Source organism: Maylandia zebra, linkage group LG2 (genome assembly GCF_041146795.1).
Source record: "Maylandia zebra isolate NMK-2024a linkage group LG2, Mzebra_GT3a, whole genome shotgun sequence".
NCBI lineage: Eukaryota > Metazoa > Chordata > Actinopteri > Cichliformes > Cichlidae > Maylandia > Maylandia zebra.
In genome coordinates this window covers 38466329-38492215 of record NC_135168.1, presented here as the reverse complement: position 1 = coordinate 38492215, position 25887 = coordinate 38466329, and the positions used below count along the sequence as shown (strand labels likewise).

Sequence of the window (25887 nt, the reverse complement as noted above, 5' to 3'; positions counted from 1 at the left end):
TACCTTTTCTCGAATCCACAGCAACATGTGTATATGCGGACTACCTCTGTGCTGGAACTCAACTCTGTAAAAGTAATCAATGATCTCACCAAGGGGCTGTGCAGGAGAAAAAAGCAAATCTCTGAACAAAGCCTCAACACGCTTATCAAACATCCGCATGGTGGTTACTGGATTTGATCTTAGAATTTCACACTTTTCTGACCAGTCCAGGGCTTCAAAATCAACCTCTTCACCTTGCTGTCTCTTTATTGCTTGAATCACTTCAGGCCATCTCATCTCAGCAGCAGAGAAAGTGACAAAGAACTGAGGTGTTCCTATTTGACGAATCATACTGAATAAATCTTTGGTAGTTTTCTGCCAGTAAGCTGGAGTTCCTCTGAGTGGCTGCATAAATCTGATTGCATCTTTATTTCTTACCAGCTTCTCTACTTCTGTCTTACTTTGTAACATTCCTGATGTGATTTTGCGTCCATCTTTGGTCATAGTTTTACCTTTCCTTAGCTGTATTGTCATGCTGGAATTAGCCAAATGTATTTCAGTGACAAACTGTGAGAAAAACAGGTAATTTGTGTCTTTAGCAAATCTTGCATCAATGTTGAAAAGCCTTGACTTGAAGTAAGCACTTGGTGTGAGTTTAAGAAGTCTCTTTTCATCCAGTGTATTCTGACCAGTAGGAAACTGCACAGGAAATGCCATGGCTTCCAAATGAGGAGTTCTGAAGAAGCTAACAGGATTGTTTCTTTCTGCAGGAGCCACACAATATGTGTTATCAGTGAAACAGAGAATCTCTTCTGAAATGTCTACAGGCTGCAGACAACTTTCTAGAGCAAAACCTCCATTGTTCAAATCACTTTCTGGTTCATCTGGATTTTGTTCCTCTGGTTGTTCATCACAGGATTGCATATTAATAGCTTGTTCACTTTCAGACTCACTTTCGCACAAAAGGGCATCTTTTTCATAGTTGTCAATTTCCATTAAATCTGCTTCATCATAATCATCACTTGCCATGCTGGCTTCATCACTGCTGTCATCATCAGGTAATGTTGGATCACAAAGCAATGCATCATCTCTGATAACAATATCTGTGTACTGTGGGTGAATCTGTTTCAGTTTACGCAGGGCTTCGATCAGTTTAGACCAGGTGACAGTCTGGAACAGCTGATGGCCTTTGTAGCACAGTCGTCTTTTCAATTTCACCCTCATGATCTGTGATTGGCTTCTGAGCCGAGGTAGATAGTCAACTGTTTGTTGGACTTCAGATGGTACACACACCACATTACCACGTATGAGTCTTTGTCTGCCCTTTGGAAGAGGAATAATCTTTGCAAATGGTATGCATTTGGCAATCAGATGTCTCTCCAGAATGTTGAGATCACACAGTTCAGCTGGAATATCCTGCAGTTCTAAACCGTTGACAGCAGCAAGTCTTGGCATGCGTCCACTTTTGAGGGAACTGTGACACGTGTGACAGATATACTCCTTTTTTCTCTCAACAGGAAAGCTGCAGTGATCATGACATGCTTCATCACACACATGAACAAATTTACCAGTTAGACACTGCTGAGCTACAATTTGGTGTTTTGAGTAATTTTCTCTTTTGCAGATTTTCACCTGATTAGGAAAAGAAGCTTTTAGACAAACAGTACAAACATAAGATGGTGCTGACTTAATGTTGGATCTGAAACGAGATATGGCCTCATTCATTAAAGTGTTCTCTGGATGACACTGTAAACTTTCAGCTGGTCGATGCATCTGACGATATTTTCTTTTTATTTTCATTGCACATCTGATATTATGCATCTGTCTGAAAGAAATACTGTTCCAATATTTTACTCTCATTCGTTCTCTCATATTGTCCTTGTGTTGCTGCTGAAATTGTCTCTCTTCTCCATAACGTTTAGTGATGTAACATTTTTTTTTCTGTCTAAATTCTACACTTTCTTTATATAGGTTAGAAACATATGACCTCATGTAAGCTTTATGTTTCTCTCTGAATTCGGCACAAGTTCTGTATGTTCTTGTTATTCGTTCCTTCTGCTTTTCTCGGAACACGGGAGATTCTCTGTATGTTCTTGTTATTCGTTCCTTCTGCTTTTCTCTGAATAAAGAATCTTCTTTATACATCCTTATGACACGTTCTCTTTTTCTCTCTCTAATTTTAGCACTTTCTCTATAGATCCTTCTCATTTGCGCCTTCTGTTTTTCCTTAAAATCATCTCTTTCCTTATAGATCTTTCTCAAATGTTCCCTCTGTTTCTCTCTATATATAGGATTTAGCTTATATAGATTACTTTTGTACACAGTCTTCTTTTGTCTGTGATCAGGATCCTTTCTTTTTGGTAGTTTTTGTTGGGCCAATGATCTTCTCCTCATTTTTTTCCTTCCCTGTTTACTATATTTCAGCAGTTTATGTGAAAGTTCCTGTGTTGTCTTTGTTGAACAGCGGTTGGCAGCGGTTGGATCCTTCTGAGGAACAGAATCTGATGTTACCTGAGGTTCTCTCACAGAAGATGCAGAGGTTTCTATTTCTAAATAATCAGAATTGTTCAGCTCAGCAGCTGGCTCATTTGAATAATCCACTCTGGATGACATCACTTCAGTAGCTAAAGTGTCGGCCACAGTTTTCTGTGTCTGCTCAGTGGACTTTGGGGTTTCAAATTCAGGTTCATTTAAAGCTGGTGCTGAAACAGTTGTAGCTGTTTGTCTGTTTTCATCAGCATTTCTTTGGTCAGCAGCGTTTTCACTGTGGAACTCAACAGGCTGTAGCTCATAAGCACAGGTTGGTGCGATGCAAAACATTCGGTACAAACGTTTGATCCTGTCAATCATGTCGTTAAGACGTGTGAATTTTAACATAACTGCAGTTCCACCACTTACACTTAGCGACAATGGCATTCCTGTAGACCTACGTGGGTGAGGGTCAAAGTATGCGTATTCACCTGAAGTCAGCCTGGAAACTGCGATGGCTGTTCCTCCCATGACTAGCAAAGCGTAGCGAAACTCTGAAGCCAAACGCTGTAGTCCCTGTTCAAGGCTCGGAAGATGATCTGTACCGTCAAATGTGCCATAATGAGCAAACTGAGACATGTCGACTTGATACTCGTGTCTGCGGCTGATGATCACAGTGGGAAGTTCATCACAGGCTAGAAACACGCTGTTCACAAACCTCTTTCTGGCATCTGAATACACGGCATGGCCTTTGTCCAACACACGGTTGAGATCTGCTCTGGTAATGAATTCATCCTCGTGTAAGAATGACAGGAAAACCAAACTGTTCGCCATGCATTGCTGATTCCGGTACTTTCCATACTTAGCATTGGCCTGGCTTCGAGACGCACAGATGCTACTCACTCGTGGACGACTTTCACTGTTTGTAACCTGTACATGAGACGGTCCTGGAGCTTCTCCATCATGCTGCGTTTGCACAGTTAGCTGGGGTTCAGTCTGGATTACCTGTTGTACTTTAGCATTTGGCACAGATGATGAGCAAACACCTCTCTTTACCACATCTGCATAAGACACTGCGGCCGTCTGAACGCTGAGCTGCACTTCTGGACTGGGAATACTTGTAACAGACACCTTTACCTGCTCACCGGTCTGAGAAAGATTTACCTGTTCCTTCTGCTTTTGCCATCTAAGCTTCTGGGACTGTGACCTTTGACCTTTCCTTGGCATTTTGTGCAAGTACAAACTGGACCTTATATGTATTTATACACAAATGTATACAAAACTAAACCTGTAAACACTGAAAAACTCAAGTTTCTATTAAATGGATCAACTATACAAATGGTAAAGTGTTCTTATGACCGTTTAATTGATGTAAAAGGCTGGCTTAAATACAAACTCAATATAAAAGTTATTGAAAGATCCTTAAAAACGTTTTATTGTAGCTTTTTCAACAACTGTATATTATTACTTCTTTTTTTTAACCAGACTGGTTAATGGATAGGTCTATACTTCTGTGAAATAATATGCAGAATAAATCTCAACAATCAACAGGCTATAATAAAACTCTTAGCTTTGAAGTAGACTTTGTGTAAATCTTTGAGATATCTAAAATCTAAAGCAAATATAAGGAGCTGTGGTGGTGTGGTGATCAGATGACAGGCGATGAGGATTCTTCAGCTGGATGTTCTGCAGCAGTCAGGAAACAGGAAGTCTGGGTCCTCAGGGCAGCTTCTCAATGACAATTGTAACTCAATACTTACACTGAGTAATAGAAATGGGTTTGTCCTTAAATAATATTAGTATAAACTTACTGTAGTCAAATGTTATAGTCAATGAAACAGACTTGAAAAATGTATTTGAATCTAATTTAATATTTATGTAAATAGAGCAGTCTGAATGTATATATTACAAAATAACCAGATTGTCTTATTACAAATAAACCTTTAAGAGGTGTATATTTTATATAATTTATCAAAGCAATTGCACCTGTAAGCCAAACAGCCAATCAATGTTTATTCCAAAGTGTAATGCAAAATTAAAATGACAAATTTAGGGCTGTGTAAATAGTTTCTACAGTGACTTCTACTGTACTGTATATTCAACTTCTTACTTGTAATTTCCAGTAAAATGAGTGGATATGAGAGAGTTTAACGACAGGAAAGAAGGAGCAGTGAGAGCAGAGATCTCTCAGATTTCTGAAAACAGATCGTCGAAGTTGCGGTAACTTCAATTTCCAAAAACTTGGTTTGTTGTCAACCTTGGTTTGTTGTCAAACTTGGTTTCTTGTCAAACTAGGGCTTATGCTTGTCAAAATTAGATAGAGTACATGGCGGAGAAATGATAGAAGATAGAATCCCTTGTCAAAAAAGATGGAGCAGGGAGAGGGAGAGTGATAGGACAGACTGAATTTGCTTGTTAATGGCTTGTTAATGATAGAGGGAGAGGGTTTTCTGCAGCAGGTCACCTGTAAGACAGAAAGAAAGTGGAATTAGACACACTTCCAATAAACCTGGCTTTACCGTATTTTTCAGACTATAATGCACATTTAAAAGCCTTTAATTTTCTCAAAAATAGACAGTGCACCTTCTGTATGGTTGTGCTTACTGATTTCAAACCAATTCTATGTGGTACACGGCACTCTGTCAAATGTTTTAGTATGACTTTGGTAAGCTACAAAGCAGCACCACTTGATGTATTGTCGGAGCATGGCTTTTTTTTTTTTTTTCCTTTTTTTTCTAAGGAGCATGGCTAACATAGTCAGCACCCTCGTAGAGTAATTCGTACTGTGCTTCAACATAATATGGTGTGTGTGTATAAGGGCCTGGCACCTGTTGAGAGCCATGCTTATGAAGCAGATTTCAAACTGATCAATCCACATTCATCAGTCCATAAATCCTGAAAAGTGAGTGTATTGTTCTGTATTTTATGTCTTACAACTGAACAATTTTGAGAGTTATTGTAAATGAGTTGAATAAAGTTTGACTTATCTGTTTTGTTTGGCTTAATGTGCCTTAGAATTTAGTGCGCCTTACAGTCCGAAAAATACAGAACACATATATCATTACACACTGAAGAGTCGTACAGTACATTATTAGATTCAACTGAATGAAAATGTTTATCATATGGTGGTGGAAAATTTCTAAGGACATTTTTGCATTCTATTAACACAATAAAAACAAACACAGTCTGTAAACCAAGATGTGGTGCTACAGTAACTTACTATAAACATTATATGGTCAAGCTAAACCCACACAATGAAGTCAGAGCAGACAGTTTCAGACCACCTGCTTTAAACACTTCACAGCACTCAACTCACATGATCCTAAATGCCCAAAGGTCTCAAATTCCCGTTTCTGTGTGTACTTACCTGGTTCAACAGTATATCATAATGTCTGGGGAGCCGTTAACATAAAAGTAAAAAATAATTTACTCAGTATGACTTCTGGCAAAATGAAAAATTTGGAGACAGATGACTCCTAAACAGCAGTTTCTACATTTTTCAGTCAAATATGGGGCATGTTTAATACACACTCCACTAAATCTACAATAAACTTAGCATGGCCGATATTAGGGCCTAATTAAAAATGTACTATGATGATAAGAGAGATCTGTAAGTCTGGAAATGTTTACATAGACTTTTCTACGATCTGATTATTCCCAAGAGCTGTGCTGACTCACTCCACTAAACTGAATGTCCTATAATGAGAAACATTTCCCAGCACTGTACCTCAGACAAACCTTTACTTACCAGACTGGAGACGATCAGATCAGCAGTCTAGAGAAAGGAAACAATTCATCAGATCACTGTTTGATGATTCAGACTCTTGAGCCTCTTCACACACAATCCAATTTACTGTGACATAAATTAACTAGTAAAATTCTTAATTTATTTAAGGCTTTATGAGCTTACTGTAGTCTAAAGAGGAGATAAATGAACTGCAGCGTCTCACATGGCTGTAGCAAGTGTAATAAAAGCATTCATTACTACAGAAATATAAAGAATAGCCACCAATATTTGTTGGCACAAGTGCAGGATATACCAAATATTTCCTACACAGAAGCTTTGTGGCTCCAACATTTTCTACAACAGGTCAGTACTACTAAAGTGTGAAAGCCAAAACTTTTAAAAATGTTAGATACAAAATAATTATATAAATCAGAAGCAACAGAAAACCTCGTCATGTCTGATATGAATATGTAAATCTTAAAATAGTTTTAAATATTGACATGTTACAATAGCAGAGGTGCACCATGTTTTATAATTAAAATTAAATGTCTTAAATTTTTACACTAAAAAGTCCTCTCATTATACCTGTTGCTAGGAATATTTATGTATTTTGCAGTGTACCTTTTTGGCAACTTTTCTATTAAATTTTAAAACACATTATATTCACCAAATAAGTGATAAACTAATTAGACACACTGGCTGTAATGTACCTAACAATGTCCACTCACACCTCTGGTTCTCTTAGTTTTTCATTATTGCTTAACTGTACAAAATACTTCTACAGTGTTCTGACTTTAATGTAACACATCAGCAGAATTTGAGAGACAATATGAATCAATACCTGTGCAGCTCTTAAGTGTTTGAGCAACCACTTATACTGACTCCCCTAAAACACTTTCATTGTTTTGTCTGCTACTTAAATCCACAAACATAAGGAGAAAATGAACAACTGACATTTAGCTATGTTTGGATTCAATAAGCCATAAGAAATTTAAATCATACATAAATGGGCTATTAAACTTCAGGGACATTTTCAGGGACAGTCAGAGGTCCTGTGTGAGGGCTTTGCTGCTACAGGTAATAAATCCTGACTTTGTGTTTTTGCCCATCAGTAAATGGAAACATATCACAAAAAGTCAAACTACTGTATGTAAGTTGCCAAATGTGCTACGCAATGCCAGGTTCATACTGCCTCAGTTACAATCACTGTTTACTTACCAGCAAAGGCAAAACCAAAGATCTCTTTCACTCTGTGTAACAAAAGACAAAGCACAAAAATACAGAATGAGACAACTCAAATCAGCATCACAGTCAATACTGCATCACTCTGTGTAGTACAAAAGATTCAGTACATTCTTTGTTTACCACAGCAACAAACAACTCACCTTTTTCTACACCTTATTAAAGATTACTGTCTTCATTAAGGTAAAATATGGTTTCATCCATTTGTAATAAGCCACACACGTCTCTTAGTTATGTGATAGCTCTATTAGTTTGGTGCTATTAGATAACACAGTAGATTTAATAAGCAATGATTTGCTACACCTAGCTCTGCACACTTTATCAAATTCTGACATCACAATTTCAAAGCATGAACAATCATAAATGAAAGCTTGGATGATATTTTTGTAGGCTTCAACATTTGAGTTCGTCTGCATTCAAATTCTGCTTCCTAAAAATATTATCACCTGCACACAGTATCATTTAATATGCTGTTGTTTTAAATATCTACATATCATATTTATAATATTAATGGTGCACTGCTGCATTTTATTTATTTGAAGGTGGACTTTTTTATATTTCGTTAGTTTTTCACAAAGTGAGAAGTTAAACAGAGCTGCAGGTGTAGGTTTCATTTAAAAAAAAAAAACAACCTGCACAAACAAGTGTTTGTTAAACAGTTCTTAAAATTTAACTAAAAAACTAAAATTAACTAATTAAAAAAAACTTCTTGTTAAGAGATGTTATTATTCTTATATTATGTGTTTCATCCTCACTCTCTCTCTCCCTTCTGTTAATTAACCCACAGCACAAAAACACACCGGTACAGGCACGTGACTCTTCTTCTCCCGGCTTTCAGTCAGAAGCTGTGTCCCAAAATGTCGGCTGCATCCTCCAGAGGCCGCATTTGAAGGCCGATTATGTCACAGCCAGTCGACGAAGGCTGTCTCAAATGCGGCCGACAAATGAGTCCTTCATTTCCCCGAATAAACTTTTAACATATTTTTAGGCGAGAAAGTAGCGGTGTAAATATCTGCTTGGTTTATCAAGACATCGCATATTTGCAAAAGTGTGCCGACGTTTTCAGAGACGTCTGTCACCCACCGGCTCGATGGCAAGCCGGGAGGGGGGTTCAGACCCCCGCTCTTTCGCTACTCAGGTTAAACATGATATACAAGTCACTCTGATAACTTAAAAATGTAATTGTTTGCCTTTTTCTGTGTTTTATTTGTTCTGGAGTAAATCGGTTTGGCTGAGATCAAAGTTATTAGATTATTAGATTAAATAAAGCTTTATTAATCAATCCGGTGGGTTCCTCCGGGATTTTCACACAGCTCAATAAACGTTAAACGGTCGAGAATTTACGCCAGTGTCCTGTTATATTTTAAATAGCAAGGAGCAGACGGCCGAGTTTATTAAACTCCAGCGAGACAGCGGTGACGCAAATCTGAAGGCTAGACCGTCCAGTTTCACAGCCTTCTCGGTCCACGTAGACCGCGAAGGCCGGGTCCTCCGAAAGATGCAGCCGACGTTTTGGGAAACAGCTAATGGCGGTAAAATGGCTCCTTTGAAGTTGCCGACCCTGCTGCTTCAGCAGCTAATCAGTGGTTCTAAAATGACGGCTCATTACCTTACAACCGAAAGAATGAGGCCGTTTTTAACTGAATGATTTGTGAAGAGAATTAACTTCAGCTTCCCTAACAGACTCAGAAACACTAACACACCGAATGAACCAAATACAACACAATAACTGTAATAAACAATCAAATGAACCATATTAATTTCACACTGGGCCTATAGCAGCTAGGCTAGGCGTTAGCACTTAGTGCTAGCATACCAAACACTCCTTTTAAATAGTAAAATTACAACGTTTCACTAAAAAAGCAGCCATTGTGTTACTTTAACATGACTTATACTTCGACTGGCTTCATAAGTCACTAACAACAACTGGGTAAATCCCTCATACAGCTTATAGACATTTCATTTCAGAAAAGAGAGACAGAGAAGCAGCGCTTACCGGTGGGGATCGAGCTGAGAGTGGACGGAGATTCAGGAGTCAGGCAGAGACGTTAAAAAAAGAGGCATTCACGGGTAGTGGGAAACTCCGCAATTACACAAAATTGGCATGGAAAACGTGAAAAATATATGTAAATTTAAATATTATTATACTAGATTTTTTTGCAACAAAAAGCAACTAGCAGAAATTTAATTCTATAAGTTTAATAAATGTTTCAAACAGGATTCTTTGAATTTGAAATAATGGTTAAAAGACATAAATAAACATAAGGTCATTATGTTAAAATGTACTTTATTATGATAGATTTATTTAACTGACTGCAGTAATAAGAACAGTCTTCTGCTGAACACCAACACCAAGGAGCTGGTGTTGGTGATCGCCTAAGCATCCTCACAGTAGGAGCTGCAGAGGTTCATCTCACTCCACTGCAGGACTCAAGAGGTTCAGGAGGTCCCTTAACCCCACTGCTATGAGACTTTTTAACAGCGACTCCTGATATGTTCATTGCACATTTGTTTCTTTTATTCTACTACATATTGGTTGTAATCATGAATTCTGAATTGCTTTAAAGCTGAAGCTGTCTGCTAAAACTAGCTGAAAAAGCTGAAAAGTTGCAGAAATTGTAAAAACTTTGCAGAAGCAAAGGAACTTTGCTAAAATGGAATAACTTAGCAGAACTGCAATATCTTAGAGGAAACATAATACTTGGCAGAAATACAATAGCATAGCAGAACTTAACAGAAATATTGTAACTTACCAGAAACATGATAACTTCTCAAAAATACAAGAATTTAGGAGAAATAGTATAAGATAACAGAAAGAATATATTTAGCCAAAAATACTTAAACATTACAGAAACATTATGATTTAGAAAAATAGTACAACATAGCAGGAATACTGTGATTTACCAGAAATACAATTATGGAGGACTAATACTTTAAAATGGGAGACATATTGATACACACACACATACACAGAGCCTAAAGGGAAGAGTATTTGTGCTATGGAGTCTTAACAAGAATGTGAGGTCCATATTAGAAAAGCTGGTAAAATCATAAAAGTTTGCAGAATTGTAATAAATGATGAATATGAATTACTGGTCTGTGACAGTGTATTAATTTGTAGGAAAAAAACATGTCGACCAAGGTGGAATCGAACCCACGATCTTTGGCTTGCAGACCCGTGTCATTGCCAACTGCGCCACTGGGAAAGAGAGCAGCCGCATTGAAAAACAGGGTGATGAGCAGTCAGAATTAGATCGCGGTGAGAGGCGAAAAACGCCGTTTTTTGGAGTTACAAAACGTTGTGTAACTCAAAAACTAGGTGGACTAGAAGCATAATTCTTGTACTGGGTGAATCAGCGGACTTTGGTGTACTTTGACTGCGATTTTCATTGCTCTATGTACATCCGTCGCTGAGATATGACGAGAGAGGAAACGGAAAACCTCAGATATGATTGGCTGGCTGGGAGGCCGTGCAGGCCCTGATATGTGATATGTGTCTGAGTCCTCACAGAGGATTGGCTGCCTGGCAGAAATATATAGAAATAGTATGATTAAGCATAAATACTACATTTAGCAGAAATACTATAGTAAGCACAAATCCTATAAAAAGCAGAAATACTATAATTTAGCAGAAATACTATATTAAGCACAAATCCTATAAAAAGCAGAAATACTATATTAGGCACAAATCCTATAAAAAGCAGAAATACTATATTAGGCACAAATAGTATAAAAAGCAGAAACACTATATTTAGCAGAAATACTATATTAGGCACAAATCCTATAAAAAGCAGAAATACTATATTAAGCACAAATCCTATAAAAAGCAGAAATACTATGTTAAGCACAAATCTTATAAAATAGCAGAAATAGTATGACTTAGCACAATAGTAATAAGTTAAACAGAAAAATTGGAAAAGCAAAATGGACAGCTGAAAAAATGCTGAACATGCTGAGGGTCCCTCAAATATACTTGTTAAATGAAAAAAAAATCAGCAAAAAAATATATAACAGCCACACAATCACAAATATGTACACATAAGGAAACACACATGCACAGAGACATACACACACAAGATCCAATTCAGTCAACCAGTCTAAATATATTGAATTTGAATCTTACAATGAGATCATCCCATTAAAAGGCTTTCTCTCTCTCTCACTCTCTCTCTCTCTCTGTCACACACACACACACACACACACACACACACACACACACACACACACACACACACACACACACACAGACAAACAGGGAGAGAGAAGTAAGTTTCTAGGTCAGCCTGGGAGCTGCTGAATTTGAATCCACCAATCAGAGAGGCTGTGTACTTTTTCCCGCCAAAACTGGTGCCTGCAGCACACAGAGAGACACAGGATTTTTACAGTCTATTTCTCATAGTGAGGACTCCCCTCAAACAAATGACTATAATTTCCTAACCGTAGGGGCTAGAGCGGTCATTCTTACACCGTTTTGTTCAGAAGAGATGGGGGAATCTTCCAGTGTTGACAATTTATCATTAAAATATGAATTATTAAAGATATTTGACTTCTAATGCACCATAACTGAGTAGAGCGAAGCAAAAACTGCCTTGACTTGCCCTCAAACAACGCTTTCTAACTCTAAATCTATTTGGAGTATCGATATCATTCTTTCACCGTAAGAGACAGCAGGCGTTGGTGAACAGTCATGGAAATTTTCAGGTCTCTGTGGAAATCCAACAAAAAGTTATGACGAGAGAAAAAAGTGGTTCATTTCCACAGTTTGAAATCTGAAGAAATCTGAGCGAAGGACGAATTTCCTACCCTCAAACAAGTCCAACTCATTTCAGAACGGTAATAGGTGAGAAAGAAATTCTTGAATTGTGAGCGTCAGGAGTGTCTGAAGATATACCGGGACAAGCCTCATGTCTTAAAGTCGCTTCGTTAAGGAGATATGACGATTCGAATATGCCTCTCATTACAGAAATGCAGCGGTGATTTTGAACAAGCTCTCCATTGACTTTATATGGAGAGTTTTGAGACCTTGTGTTGGTCTGAGGAGATTTGCCAAAATTCTATAAATCCCACAACAATGATAGTGACATGTTCTGAAAGCCAGCAAAAATACCTACGTTTTGATGTATAATTTGTGGAAGTTGAGTGAAAATTGAGCAAGTAGCAAGAAGTTGTTCGGACATGAAGAGAAGACTGCAAAAGCTTCAGTGTCACACTGGAAGCCAAGAGCATAGCAACCATAACAACGCATGTATTTTGTGAAAAATCACAATTTTGCAACTCAAAACTTTAAGAGGCATAAAAGTAAAACGGTAAAAGATTTGAAAAAGCTGAATCATACATGAATAGCCCAATAATTTGTGAACATTTTAAAGTTTGAATGGTTTTTCTAGGCGAAAGTATGAGGAAGTAGTTAAGTTTCAAAAACAAGCAAATTTTAGCAGAATTGCAGAAGTTTGCAGAAGTTTCCCATTCATTTCAATGGGACAAATTAAAGGAAAAAAGCTTAATATTTTAAAAAGTATAATAGCAGAAAATACCAAAAGTCATAGCACACATTAGCAGAAATAGCAGAATAGTTTAAAATTTGAACGGTGAAAATAGCACAAAAATTGTGGAAGTAGTTAGCGGACGAAAAACGAGCAACTTGAAGAATAATAATAAAGAACTAGAAAAATTTGCATTTCCTGCGAAAATGCAGTGTGGATGCTTAAAGCTGAAGCTGTATGCAAAAAGTAGCTGAAAAAGCTGAAAAGTTGCAGAAATTGTAAAAACTTTGCAGAAGCAAAGGAACATTGCTAAAATGTAATAATTTAGCAGAACTGCAATATCTTAGAGGAAACATAATACTTGGCAGAAATACAATAGCATAGCAGAACTTAGCAGAAATATTGTAACTTACCAGAAACATAACTTCTCAAAAATACAAGAATTTAGGAGAAATAGTATAAGATAACAGAAAGAATATATTTAGCCAAAAATACTTAAACATTACAGAAACACTATGATTTAGAAAAATAATACAACATAGCAGAAATACTGTGATTTACAGGAGACACTGTGATGAACTATGAATATTGTAATTTTAAATTAATACTATGTTTTAGCACAAATACTATAATTTGACAGAAATACTATCATTTGGCAGAAATACTATGTTTCAGCACAAATACTCTGGTTTAGCACAAATATTATAACATAGCAGAAATATAATTATATAGCAGAAATGCTATATTTAGAAAGAAAAATATAATATAGTAGAAATAGTATGATTTAGCAGAAATACTGTATTTAGCACAAGTACCAAAAAGTAGCAGAAATACTATGATTTAGCAGAAATACTATGATTGAGCAGAAGTACTAAGATGTAGTAAAAGTACTTTGATTTAACAGAATTACAATTATGGAGGAGTAATACTTTAAAATGGGAGAAATAGCCTAAAGGGAAGAGTATTTATGCCATGGAGTGTTAACAAGAATGTGAGGTCCATATTAGAAAAGCTGGTAAAATCATAAAAGTTTGCAGAATTGTAATAAATGATGAATATGAATTACTGGTCTGTGACAGTGTATTAATTTGTAGTGAAAAAAACATGTTGACCAAGGTGGAATCGAACCCACGATCTTTGGCTTGCAGACCCGTGTCATTACCAACTGCGCCACTGGGAAAGAGAGCAGCCGCTTTGGAAAAACAGGGTGATGAGTAGTCAGAATTAGATCGCGGTGAGAGGCGACAAACGCCGATTTTTAGAGTTACAAAACTTTGTGTAACTCAAAAACTAGGTGGACTAGAAGCATAATTCTTGTACTGGGTGAATCAGCGGACTTTGGTGTACTTTGACTGCGATTTTCATTGCTCTATGTACATCCGTCGCTGAGATATGACGAGAGAGGAAACGGAAAACCTCAGATATGATTGGCTGGCTGGGAGGCCGTGCAGGCCCTGATATGTGATATGTGTCTGAGTCCTCACAGAGGATTGGCTGCCTGGCAGAAATATATAGAAATAGTATGATTAAGCATAAATACTACATTTAGCAGAAATACTATATTAAGCACAAATCCTATAAAAAGCAGAACTAGTATATTAAGCACAAATCCTATAAAAAGCAGAACTAGTATATTAAGCACAAATCCTATTAAAAGCAGAAATAGTATGATTTAGCACAATAGTAATAAGTTAAACAGAAAAATCGGAAAAGCAAAATGGACAGCTGAAAAAATGCTGAACATGCTGAGGGTCCCTCAAATATACTTGTTAAATGAAAAAAATCAGCAAAAAAAAAATATAACAGCCACACAATCAGAAATATGTACACATAAGGAAAAACACATGCACAGAGAGACACACACACAAGATCCAATTCAGTCAACCAGTCAAAATATATTGAATTTGAAGCTTAGAATGAGGTCATCCCATTAAAAGCCTTTCTCTCTCTCTCTCTCTCTCTCTCTCTGTCTCACACACACACACACACACACACACACACACACACACACACAGGGAGAGAGAAGTAAGTTTCTAGGTCAGCCTGGGAGCAGCTGAATTTGAATCCACCAATCAGAGAGCCTGTGCACTCTTTCCCGCCAAAACAGGTGCTTCTATTTACACACGCAGCACAGAGAGACACAGGATTTTTGCAGTCTATTTCTCATAGTGACGACTCCCCTCAAACAAATGACCATAATTTCCTAACCGTAGGGGCTAGAAGGGTCATTCTTACACGGTTTTGTTCAGAAGAGATGGAGGAATCTTCAAGTGTTGACAATTTATCATTAAAATATGAATTTTTAGAGATATATGACATGGATGACTTGTTGACTTAGAAGCCACGAATTCCCCAATATGCAAATTTGAATACCTGGAGCCCACATACATGATTGGCTGGCTGGGAAGCTGTGCAGGCCCTGATTTGTGGATTTGAATTCCTCAGCCCTCAGATATGATTGGCTGGCTTAGAAGCCATGAAGGCCCCAATATGCAAATTTGTATTCCTCAGGACACATATATGATTGGCTGGGAAACCATGCAGGCCCTGATTTGAAAATTTGAATGTCTCAGTCCTCACAGAGGATTGGCTGCCTGGGGACCTGGCAGAAATAAATAGAAATAGTATGATTAAACATAAATACTACATTTAGCAGAAATACTATATTAAGCACAAATCCTATAAAAAGCAGAACTAGTATATTAAGCACAAATCCTATAAAAAGCAGAACTAGTATATTAAGCACAAATCCTATAAAAAGCAGAAATACTATAATTTAGCAGAAATACTATATAAGCACAAATCCTATAAAAAGCAGAAATACTATATTAGGCACAAATCCTATAAAAAGGAGAAATACTATAATTTAGCAGAAATACTATATAAGCACAAATCCTATAAAAAGCAGAAATACTATATTAGGCACAAATCCTATAAAAAGCAGAAATACTATATTAGGCACAAATAGTATAAAAAGCAGAAATACTATAATTTAGCAGAAATACTATGTTAGGAAAAAATCCTATAAAAAGCAGAAATACTATGATTTAGCAGAATAGTAATAACTTACAAAATTACAAATATGGAGGCATATTGAAACACAAATGCACAGAGGGACACACAAACACATGCTCTAATCCAGTCAACCAGTCTAACTATATTCAATTTAAATCCTACAATGACATGCTGCCAAATAAGGGTAGGGTTCTCTTTCTCCCACTAAACAAACACACACACACACACACACACAGACACAGAGGGAGAGAGCTGCCGAATTTAAATCCACCAATCAGAGTGGCTGTTTACGTTTTCCCGCCAAAACATGTGCCTCTTTTTACACACGCAGCACAGAGGCGCACAGGATTATTGCAGCCTATTTCTCATAGTGAGGACTCCCCTCAAACAAATGACCATAATTTCCTAACCGTAGGGGCTAGAACGGTCATTCTTACACCGTTTTGTTCAGAAGAGATGGGGGAATCTTCCAGTGTTAACAATTTATCATTAAAATATGAATTATTAAAGATATTAGACTTCTAATGCACCATAACTGAGTAGAGCGAAGCAAAAACTGCCTTGACTTGCCCTCAAACAACGCTTTGTAACTCGAAATCTATTTGGAGTATCGATATCATTCTTTCACCGTAAGAGACAGCAGGCTTTGGTGAACAGTCATGGAAATTTTCAGGTCTCTGTGGAAATCCAAAAAAAAGTTATGACGAGAGAAAAAAGTGGTTCATTTCCAGGGTTTGAAATCTGAAGAAATCTGAGCGAAGGACAAATTTCCTACCCTCAAACAAGTCCAACTCATTTCAGAATGGTAATAGGTGAGAAAGAAATTCTTGAATTGTGAGCGTCAGGGGTGTCTGAAGATATTCGGGGACAAGCCTCATGTCTTAACTTTGCTTCGTTAAGGAGATATGGCGATTCGAATATGCCTCTCATTACAGAAATCCAGCCGTGATTTTGAACAAACTCTCCATTGACTTTATATGGAGAGGTTTCCGACATTGTCTTGGTCTGAGGAGATTTGCCAAAATTCTATAAATCCCACAACAATGATAGTGACATTTTCTGAAAGCCAGCAAAAATACCTACGTTTTGATGTATAATTTGTGGAAGTTGAGTGAAAATTGAGCAAGTAGCAAGAAGTTGTTCGGACATGAAGTGAAAATTGCAAAACCTTCAGTGGCACACTGGAAGCCAAGAGCATAGCAACCATAACAACGCATGTATTTTGTGAAAAATCACAATTTTGCAACTCAAAACTTTAAGAGGCATAAAAGTAAAACAGTAAAAGATTTGAAAAAGCTGAATCATACCTGAATAGCCCAATAATTTGTGAACATTTTAAAGTTTGAATGGTTGTTCTAGGTAAAAGTATGAGGAAGTAGTTAAGTTTAAAAAACAAGCAAAATTTAGCAGAATTTTGGAAGTTTCCCATTCATTTCAATGGGACAAATTAAAGGAAAAAAGCTTAATATTTTAAAAAGTATAATAGCAAAAAATAGCAAAAGTCATAGCGATCATTAGCAGAAATAGCAGAATAGTTTAAAATTTGAACGGTGAAAATCGGCTGAAAATTGTGGAAGTAGTTAAGTGCCAAAAAGTGTACGGAAGCAACTGGAATAATAAAGTATAAAGAATAAAGAGAAACAGGAACTCAATAGTGTGGATGCTTAAAGCATCCACACAACTAGAAAAATTTGCATTTCCTGCGAAAATGCAGTGTGGATGCTTAAAGCTGAAGCTGTATGCAAAAAGTAGCTGAAAAAGCTGAAAAGTTGCAGAAATTGTAAAAACTTTGCAGAAGCAAAAGAAGTTTGCTAAAATGGAATAACTTAGCAGAACTGCAATATCTTAGAGGAAACATAATACTTGGCAGAAATACAATAGCATAGCAGAATTTATCAGAAATATTGTAACTTACCAGAAACATGATAACTTCTCAAAAATACAAGAATTTAGGAGAAATAGTATAAGATAACAGAAAGAATATATTTAGCCAAAAATACTTAAACATTACAGAAACACTATGATTTAGAAAAATAGTACAACAGAGCAGAAATATTGTGATTTACCAGAGACACTGTGATGAACTATGAATATTGTAATTTTAAATTAAGACTATGTTTTAGCACAAATATTATAATTTGGCAGAAATACTATAATTTAGCAGAAATACTATATTAAGCACAAATCCCATAAAAAGCAGAAATACTGTACTATGATTTAGTAGAAAAACTATAATTAATCAGAAATACTAAATTTAGCAGAAATACTATATTAAGCACAAATCCTATGAAAAGCAGAAATAATATGATTAAGCATAAATACTACATTTAGCAGAAATACTATATTAAGCACAAATCTTATAAAAAGCAGAAATACTATTTTAAGCACAAATCCTATAAAAGCAGAAATAGTATATTAAGCACAAATCTTATAAAATAGCAGAAATAGTATGATTTAGCACAATAGTAATAAGTTAAACAGAAAAATTGGAAAAGCAAAATGGACAGCTGAAAAAATGCTGAACATGCTGAGGGTCCCTCAAATATACTTGTTAAATGACAAAAATCTGAAAAAAAATTTATGACAGCCACACAATTACAAATATGTACACATGAGGAAACACACATGCACAGAGAGACACACACACAAGATCCAATTCAGTCAACCAGTCTAACTATATTCAATTTAAATCTTACAATGACATGCTGCCAAATAAGGGCAGGGTCCTCTCTCTCCCACTAAACACACACACACACACACACACACATGCACACACACACACACACACACACAGAGGGAGAGAGCTGCCGAATTTAAATCCACCAATCAGAGTGGCTGTTTACGTTTTCCCGCCAAAACAGGTGCATCTTTTTACACACGCAACACAGAGAGGCACAGGATTATTGCAGTCTATTTCTCATAGTGAGGACTCCCCTCAAACAAATGACCATAATTTCCTAACCGTAGGGGCTAGAACGGTCATTCTTAAACCGTTTTGTTCAGAAGAGATGGGGGAATCTTCCAGTGTTAACAATTTATCATTAAAATGTGAATTTTTAGAGATATACAACATGGATGACTTGTTGACTTAGAAGCCACGAATTCCCCAATATGCAAATTTGAATGCCTGAGGCCACATATATGATTGGCTGCCTGGGAAGCCGTGCAGGCCCTGATTTGTGGATTTAAATTCCTCAGCCCTCAGATATGATTGGCTGGCTTAGAAGCCATGAAGGCCCCAATATGCAAATTTCAATGCCTCAGGACACATATATGATTGGCTGGGAAACCGTGCAGGCCCTGATTTGAAAATTTGAATGTCTAAGTCCTCACAGAGGATTGGCTGCCTGGGGACCTGGCAGAAATATATAGAAATACTATGATTAAGCATAAATACTACATTTAGTAGAAATACTATGTTTTAGCACAAATACTATAAAAAGCAGAAATACTATAATTTAGCAGAAATACTATATTAAGCACAAATCCTATAAAAAGCAGAAATAGGATGATTAAGCATAAACACTACATTTAGTAGAAATATTATGTTTGAGCAAAAATCCTATAAAAAGCAGAAATACTATATTAGGCACAAATCCCATAAAAAGCAGAAATAGTATGATTAAGCATAAATACTACATTTAGTAGAAATACTATGTTTTAGCACAAATAGTATAAAAAGCAGAAATACTGTAATTTAGCAGAAATACTATATTAGGCACAAATCTTATAAAATAGCAGAAATAGTATGATTTAGCACAATAGTAATCAGTTAAACAGAAAAATTGGAAAAGCAAAATGGACAGCTGAAAAAATGCTGAACATGCTGAGGGTCCCTCAAATATACTTGTTAAATGAAAAAATCAGCAAAAAAATGCACAGGGAGAGAGAAGTAAGTTTCTAGGTCAGCCTGGGAGCTGCTGAATTTGAATCCACCAATCAGAGAGCCTGTGTACTTTTTCCCGCCAAAACATGTGCCTCTTTTTACACACGCAGCACAGAGAGGCACAGGATTATTGCAGCCTATTTCTCATAGTGAGGACTCCCCTCAAACAAATGACCATAATTTCCAAACCGTAGGGGCTAGAGCGGTCATTCTTACACCGTTTTGTTCAGAAGAGATGGGGGAATCTTCCAGTGTTTACAATTTATCATTAAAATATGAATTATTAAAGATATTTGACTTCTAATGCACCATAACTGAGTAGAGCGAAGCAAAAACTGCCTTGACTTGCCCTCAAACAACGCTTTGTAACTCGAAATCTATTTGGAGTATCGATATCATTCTTTCACCGTAAGAGACAGCAGGCTTTGGTGAACAGTCATGGAAATTTTCAGGTCTCTGTGGAAATCCAAAAAAAAGTTATGACGAGAGAAAAAAGTGGTTCATTTCCAGAGTTTTAAATCTGAAGAAATCTGAGCGAAGGACGAATTTCCTACCCTCAAACAAGTCCAACTCATTTCAGAACGGTAATAGGTGAGAAAGAAATTCTTGAATTGTGAGCGTCAGGGGTGTCTGAAGATATTCGGGGACAAGCCTCATGTCTTAAAGTCGCTTCGTTAAGGAGATATGACGATTCGAATATGCCTCTCATTACAGAAATCCAGCGATGATTTTGAACAAGCTCTCCATTGACTTTATATGGAGAGTTTTGAGACCTTGTGTTGGTCTGAGGAGATTTGCGAAAATTCTATAAATCCCACAACAATGATAGTGACATTTTCTGAAAGCCAGCAAAAATACCTACGTTTTGATGTATAATTTGTGGAAGTTGAGTGAAAATTGAGCAAGTAGCAAGAAGTTGTTCGGACATGAAGTGAAAATTGCAAAACCTTCAGTGGCACACTGGAAGCCAAGAGCATAGCAACCATAACAACGCATGTATTTTGTGAAAAATCACAATTTTGCAACTCAAAACTTTAAGAGGCATAAAAGTAAAACAGTAAAAGATTTCAAAAAGCTGAATCATACCTGAATAGCCCAATAATTTATGAACATTTTAAAGTTTGAATGGTTGTTCTAGGTGAAAATATGAGGAAGTAGTTAAGTTTCAAAAACAAGCAAATTTTAGCAGAATTGCAGAAGTTTCCCATTCATTTCAATGGGACAAATTAAAGGAAAAAAGTGGAATATTTTAAAAAGTATAATAGTTAAAAATAGCAAAAATCATAGCGTAAATTAGCAGAAATAGCAGAATAGTTTAAAATTTGAACGGTGAAAATCGGCTGAAAATTGTGGAAGTAGTTAAGTGCCAAAAAGTGTACGGAAGCAACTAGAATAATAATAATAACTAGAAAAATTTGCATTTCCTGCGAAAATGCAGTGTGGATGCTTAAAGCTGAAGCTGTATGCAAAAAGTAGCTGAAAAAGCTGAAAAGTTGCAGAAATTGTAAAAACTTTGCAGAAGCAAAAGAAGTTTGCTAAAATGGAATAACTTAGCAGAACTGCAATATCTTAGAGGAAACATAATACTTGGCAGAAATACAATAGCATAGCAGAATTTAGCAGAAATATTGTAACTTACCAGAAACATGATAACTTCTCAAAAATACAAGAATTTAGGAGAAATAGTATAAGATAACAGAAAGAATATATTTAGCCAAAAATACTTAAACATTACAGAAACACTATGATTTAGAAAAATAGTACAACAGAGCAGAAATATTGTGATTTACCAGAGACACTGTGATGAACTATGAATATTGTAATTTTAAATTGAGACTATGTTTTAGCACAAATATTATAATTTGGCAGAAATACTATAATTTAGCAGAAATACTATATTAAGCACAAATCCTATAAAAAGCAGAAATGGTATGATTAAGCACAAATACTACATTTAGTAGAAATACTTTGTTTTAGCACAAATCCCATAAAAAGCAGAAATACTGTACTATGATTTAGTAGAAAAACTATAATTAATCAGAAATACTAAATTTAGCAGAAATACTATATTAAGCACAAATACTATGAAAAGCAGAAATAGTATGATTAAGCATAAATACTACATTTAGCAGAAATACTATATTAAGCACAAATCCTATAAAAGCAGAAATAGTATATTAAGCACAAATCTTATAAAATAGCAGAAACAGTATGATTTAGCACAATAGTAATAAGTTAAACAGAAAAATTGGAAAAGCAAAATGGACAGCTGAAAAAATGCTGAACATGCTGAGGGTCCCTCAAATATACTTGTTAAATGACAAAAATCTGCAAAAAAATTTATTACAGCCACACAATCACAAATATGTACACATGAGGAAACACACATGCACAGAGAGACCCACACACAAGATCCAATTCAGTCAACCAGTCTAAATATATTGAATTTAAATCTTAGAATGAGATCATCCCATTAAAAGCCTTTCTCTCTCTCTCTCTCTCTCTCTCTCTCTGTCACACACACACACACACACACACACACACACACACACACACACACACACACACACAGGGAGAGAGAAGTAAGTTTCTAGGTCAGCCTGGGAGCTGCTGAATTTGAATCCACCAATCAGAGAGGCTGTGCACTTTTCCCCACCAAAACAGGTGCATCTGTTTACACACGCAGCAGCACAGAGAGACACAGGATTTTTGCAGTCTATTTCTCATAGTGACGACTCCCCTCAAACAAATGACCGTAATTTCCTAACCGTAGGGGCTAGAACGGTCATTCTTACACCGTTTTGTTCAGAAGAGATGGGGGAATCTTCAAGTGTTGACAATTTAATATTAAAATATGAATTTTTAGAGATATATGACATGGATGACTTGTTGACTTAGAAGCCACGAATTCCCCAATATGCAAATTTGAATGCCTGAGACCACATATGTGATTGGCTGGCTGGGAAGCCGTGCAGGCCCTGATTTGTGGATTTGAATTCCTCAGCCCTCAGATATGATTGGCTGGCTTAGAAGCCACGAAGGCCCCAATATGCAAATTTGAATGCCTCAGGACACTTATTTGATTGGCTGGGAAACTGTGCAGGCCCTGATTTGAAAATTTGAATGTCTCAGTCCTCACAGAGGATTGGCTGCCTGGGGACCTGGCAGAAATATATAGAAATACTATTATTAAGCATAAATACTACATTTAGTAGAAATACTATGTTTTAGCACAAATAGTATAAAAAGAAGAAAAACTATAATTTAGCAGAAATACTATATTAAGCACAAATCCTATAAAAAGCAGAAATACTATAATTTAGAACAAATAGTATAAAAAGCAGAAATACTATAATTTAGCAGAAATACTATGTTAGGCACAAATCCTATAAAAAGCAGAAATACTATAATTTAGCAGAAATACTATGTTAGGCACAAATCCTATAAAAAGCAGAAATACTATAATTTAGCAGAAATACTATATTAGGCATAAATCCTATGAAAAGCAGAAATAGTATGATTTAGCAGAAATACTGTATTTAGCACAAGTACCGAAAAGTACCAGAAATACTATGATTTAGCAGAATAGTAATAACTTATTGAAACACAAATGCACAGAGGGACACACAAACACAGGCTCTAATCCAGTCAACCAGTCTAACTATGTTCAATTTAAATCCTACAATGACATGCTGCCAAATAAAGGCAGGGGCCTCTCTCTCCCACTAAACACACACACACACACACACACACACACACACACACACACACACACACACACACACAGGGAGAGAGGACTAAGTTTCTAGGTCAGCCTGGGAGCTGCTGAATTTGAATCCACCAATCAGAGAGGCTGTTTACGTTTTCCCGCCAAAACAGGTGCATCTTTTTACACACGCAGCACAGAGACATAGACCTGCTTCTTTCAGTTTATTTCACATAGTAAGGATTCCCCTCAAACAAATGACCATAATTTCCTAACCATAGGGGCTAGAGCAGTGATTCTTACACCGTTTTGTTCAGAAGAGATGGGGGAATCTTCAAGTGTTGACAATTTATCATTAAAATATGAATTTTTAGAGATATATGACATGGATGACTTGTTGACTTAGAAGCCACGAATTCCCCAATATGCAAATTTGAATACCTGGAGCCCACATACATGATTGGCTGGCTGGGAAGCTGTGCAGGCCCTGATTTGTGGATTTGAATTCCTCAGCCCTCAGATATGATTGGCTGGCTTAGAAGCCATGAAGGCCCCAATATGCAAATTTGAATGCCTCAGGACACATATATGATTGGCTGGGAAACCGTGCAGGCCCTGATTTGAAAATTTGAATGTCTAAGTCCTCACAGAGGATTGGCTGCCTGGGGACCTGGCAGAAATATATAGAAATATATAGAAATACTATGATTAAGCATAAATACTACATTTAGTAGAAATACTATGTTTTAGCACAAATACTATAAAAAGCAGAAATACTATAATTTAGCAGAAATACTATATTAAGCACAAATCCTATAAAAAGCAGAAATAGGATGATTAAGCATAAACACTACATTTAGTAGAAATATTATGTTTGAGCAAAAATCCTATAAAAAGCAGAAATACTATATTAGGCACAAATCCCATAAAAAGCAGAAATAGTATGATTAAGCATAAATACTACATTTAGTAGAAATACTATGTTTTAGCACAAATAGTATAAAAAGCAGAAATACTGTAATTTAGCAGAAATACTATATTAGGCACAAATCTTATAAAATAGCAGAAACAGTATGATTTAGCACAATAGTAATCAGTTAAACAGAAAAATTGGAAAAGCAAAATGGACAGCTGAAAAAATGCTGAACATGCTGAGGGTCCCTCAAATATACTTGTTAAATGAAAAAATCAGCAAAAAAATGCACAGGGAGAGAGAAGTAAGTTTCTAGGTCAGCCTGGGAGCTGCTGAATTTGAATCCACCAATCAGAGAGCCTGTGTACTTTTTCCCGCCAAAACATGTGCCTCTTTTTACACACGCAGCACAGAGAGGCACAGGATTATTGCAGCCTATTTCTCATAGTGAGGACTCCCCTCAAACAAATGACCATAATTCCCAAACCGTAGGGGCTAGAGCGGTCATTCTTACACCGTTTTGTTCAGAAGAGATGGGGGAATCTTCCAGTGTTTACAATTTATCATTAAAATATGAATTATTAAAGATATTTGACTTGTAATGCACCATAACTGAGTAGAGCGAAGCAAAAACTGCCTTGACTTGCCCTCAAACAACGCTTTGTAACTCGAAATCTATTTGGAGTATCGATATCATTCTTTCACCGTAAGAGACAGCAGGCTTTGGTGAACAATCATGGAAATTTTCAGGTCTCTGTGGAAATCCAACAAAAAGTTATGACGAGAGAAAAAAGTGGTTCATTTCCACAGTTTGAAATCTGAAGAAATCTGAGCGAAGGACGAATTTCCTACCCTCAAACAAGTCCAACTCATTTCAGAACGGTAATAGGTGAGAAAGAAATTCTTGAATTGTGAGCGTCAGGGGTGTCTGAAGATATTCGGGGACAAGCCTCATGATTTAACTTTGCTTCGTTAAGGAGATATGACGATTCGAATATGCCTCTCATTACAGAAATCCAGCGGTGATTTTGAACAAGCTCTCCATTCACTTTATATGGAGAGTTTTCTGACCTTGTGTTAGTCTGAGGAGATTTGCAAAAATTCTATAAATCCCACAACAATGATGGTGACATTTTCTGAAAGCCAGCAAAAATACCTACGTTTTGATGTATAATTTGTGGAAGTTGAGTGAAAATTGAGCAAGTAGCAGGAAGTTGTTCGGACATGAAGTGAAAATTGCAAAACCTTCAGTGGCACACTGGAAGCCAAGAGCATAGCAACCATAACAACACATGTATTTTGTGAAAAATCACAATTTTGCAACTCAAAACTTTAAGAGGCATAAAAGTAAAACAGTAAAAGATTTGAAAAAGCTGAATCATACCTGAATAGCCCAATAATTTGTGAACATTTTAAAGTTTGAATGGTTGTTCTAGGTGAAAATATGAGGAAGTAGTTAAGTTTCAA

General features: G+C 36.4%; 2 long non-coding RNA genes across 2 annotated transcripts in view; both read right to left on the bottom strand.

Moving 5' to 3' along the window:
* The window catches only part of LOC101483238 (uncharacterized), a 137123-nt gene that overhangs the window by 94877 nt on the left and 16359 nt on the right, over positions 1 to 25887 (bottom strand). The window lies entirely within an intron of this gene.
* On the bottom strand, positions 4300 to 7430 carry LOC143413947 (uncharacterized). The gene is made up of 3 exons (XR_013094506.1): positions 7394 to 7430; positions 6197 to 6223; positions 4300 to 4912 (listed from the first exon to the last, which is right to left on the bottom strand). It is a non-coding gene; the product is annotated as an uncharacterized LOC143413947 (long non-coding RNA).